Source organism: Mercenaria mercenaria, unplaced genomic scaffold (assembly GCF_021730395.1).
Source record: "Mercenaria mercenaria strain notata unplaced genomic scaffold, MADL_Memer_1 contig_1122, whole genome shotgun sequence".
In the NCBI taxonomy this organism is placed as follows: Eukaryota; Metazoa; Mollusca; class Bivalvia; order Venerida; family Veneridae; genus Mercenaria; species Mercenaria mercenaria.
Genome location: NW_026459098.1, coordinates 1 through 2,575, shown reverse-complemented (window position 1 = coordinate 2,575; position 2,575 = coordinate 1). Strand labels below are relative to the sequence as shown.

The 2,575-nt window shown below is 33.8% G+C and overlaps 1 long non-coding RNA gene across 1 annotated transcript; it reads right to left on the bottom strand.

Annotated features, from left to right (window-relative positions):
* Positions 1–1,151: 1,151 nt before the first annotated feature.
* On the bottom strand, positions 1,152–1,776 carry LOC128551473 (uncharacterized). The gene is made up of 2 exons (XR_008368798.1): positions 1,656–1,776; positions 1,152–1,420 (listed from the first exon to the last, which is right to left on the bottom strand). It is a non-coding gene; the product is annotated as an uncharacterized LOC128551473 (long non-coding RNA).
* Between the last annotated feature and the right edge of the window lie 799 nt (positions 1,777–2,575).

Below are 2,575 nucleotides of genomic sequence, written 5' to 3'. Positions count from 1 at the left end.
GTTATTGTTGTAGCCAATTATTGCCAGGACATATTATCAAAGTCATAAAGCGGTAGAAGAGAAGACGCACTGTATATGTTTCAAAGTTGGTAAAAATTAAAAGAACCATCGAATCGAAAAATATTGAGGATTTGCACAACTGTACTTCTCTTGAAATTCAGTTACACGGGTCCATCCGGGAATACAAAAGCCAAAATCACCACGCATTGTAACATTTGTTGCTGTTAGGAGCATTTGCTGTCAACTAAATTTCATACAATGTGTTGCTGTTAAGTTTTAAATTGTTTAGAAGGAAATACATGTACTGACAAGATTTTGTGACCCCAAGACATACAAGTATAAAAGTTTGCTCTAAAACTAGTTTCACAAATTCTATTTTCAAACTTCATTGCACTTCATATTTCGATGTTTAATTACAAAGAGCACAGGTTTCCTTAGGGGCTACATGCATTAATTTTGCATGTTTTGGTGTGACAGTTTTGTTCCCCATAGTTCGTCGCATTGTTCGCACGTAATACTGAGTTGCCTGTTTGTTTTTATCGTGGCCTCTACTTTTGTAAGTTTAATTTCTTCGATGTCGCCCAGTATGGAATTTACTGGCAATATATATTCCATACACTGGGTTTCTATAATGTAGACAAAAGAGAAAAGAGTCGTCTCTAACTCCTTGGTTAGGGCACTGTTTTCGAACTCCACCGGAAGCTGGACTCTCCATATTATGTTTTAATAAGTGTAATATTTAATTGGTCATTTCTCATTATCTTTCGGCAAGATACTCCATAACTGATTCATTAGTATCGGCAATATCTGGTAACGTGACGAAATATTAAAGGGCAGCATTCGGCAGACACAATTTAAGCAAATTATGAATATTGACGCAATTGGAACAACATAAAAAATTGATACACAGTACCATGGAGTTCCGTAAACCAGTCAAAAATGATATATTGGAGGTACTAAAGGAAAAACGGAAAAATGACAAAATGAACTGCAAATGAAAAATGAACAGTATGTGAAAAGTGGAATGTACAGTAATGACTGAAAAAGACTATGCGTACAAACGTCGGTTAAAATGGACGGATGGTGTATTGGGTAATGTTGAAAGAAAAGAAAAGCAAGTAATAAAATAAGAAACAAATACGAAAAGACAATAACAAGAAATCAAACTAAAATATATTTGGTCTCTTATTTCTTATACAACTGAAAGATTGAAAGTATATGTATAATCAATCAAAAGTTTCTGTCCTTCATATCTAGACTCTTACGGTTTTCATTGCGTACATTATATAATGTCTAGATGTCTAGTACATATAGCAAAAATTTAAATCATTGAATACTTTTCTACGGAGATTTGCATCAATCATCTTGATATATTGGATTCCCAGCCGCATTCATCTCCTTGATGCGTGGTCTCTTTCTCCTGAAATTAGAGGCATGTTTGTTAAAACATGCAGTTTACCATCCGCGAGATTTTTTTCTCTCAAAACATTTACAGCTAAACTACAAAAGTTTTATTTACGTTTGCAACTGATATACATTGTATAACATTCCTTCTTTTCATTCCTGCAATGTTTATACTTGGATCAAACCAAAATTTATAAAGGTGTATGATAGAGCTGAAAATATATTCGTATCAAATGAAAGACAACATTTACTTGAGACAATAAGCTGCAACAAGGGAAATGATGATAACAGCAAGAAATGGTCCCAGTGTAGCCCCTATAATCCATAACTCTCTCGGCGGTCCCTGGTCTGGAACATGTACAGGGCAATCTGTAAAACAGAGTGATAAAACTTAACTGCTCATATGGCTAAATATGTTTCTATTATGTTTGAGGACAAGAGGGACAGTTGGCCTAGAATTGTTTACCTGAGTTGATGACTTGTGATAATCAAATACATGTGCACTATAATGTAACCTTGTAGAGCGTGAGTAAAAATTGAAACTTGTCTAGACAAGGATATAAATGTGCTGTTTTGGTACGAATCTGGTACTAGTGATATATAGTACATATTCAAAGAATTCAAAGACGTTCAATGTATTGTTACTTGTACAAATGTGTTCGTTCCTAAAATCCTTTAAGAGCCGGTTATAGCTCTTACAAAGTTTTTGTCTTGATCTAGTGAAAGGCTGCCAAACTGTGATTCAGTTACGCGATAAGCTTCCAATTGGTAAACCGTTAGAAATGCTTGTCACAATGTTTACATGTAAAGGTATTTTTGGTCTGTTCGGCCAAACATGGACATAATGCTTCAACAGACACCAATCATTATTCTATAAAGTATCTTTACACAAAAATGTACTTGAATTACACTACAAATAATGAATATAGCTCATTCTTGTCCTCTATTATTTAATTATCATACCTTTATACCATCATTTCATCATTTCATTTTTATTGGCATATTCAACAAAATAATTTGCCTTTGGCCTTTAGGCCTATATGAGGCAACAGTATGTATTGCATTCTGCGCTTCTGCTGTTGAACAACTAACTAATATATCAATATTTATTTGTTGCTTGTTTGTTTTGATTTTAACTCCGTTTTCCAACTATTTTTCAGTCATATAATGA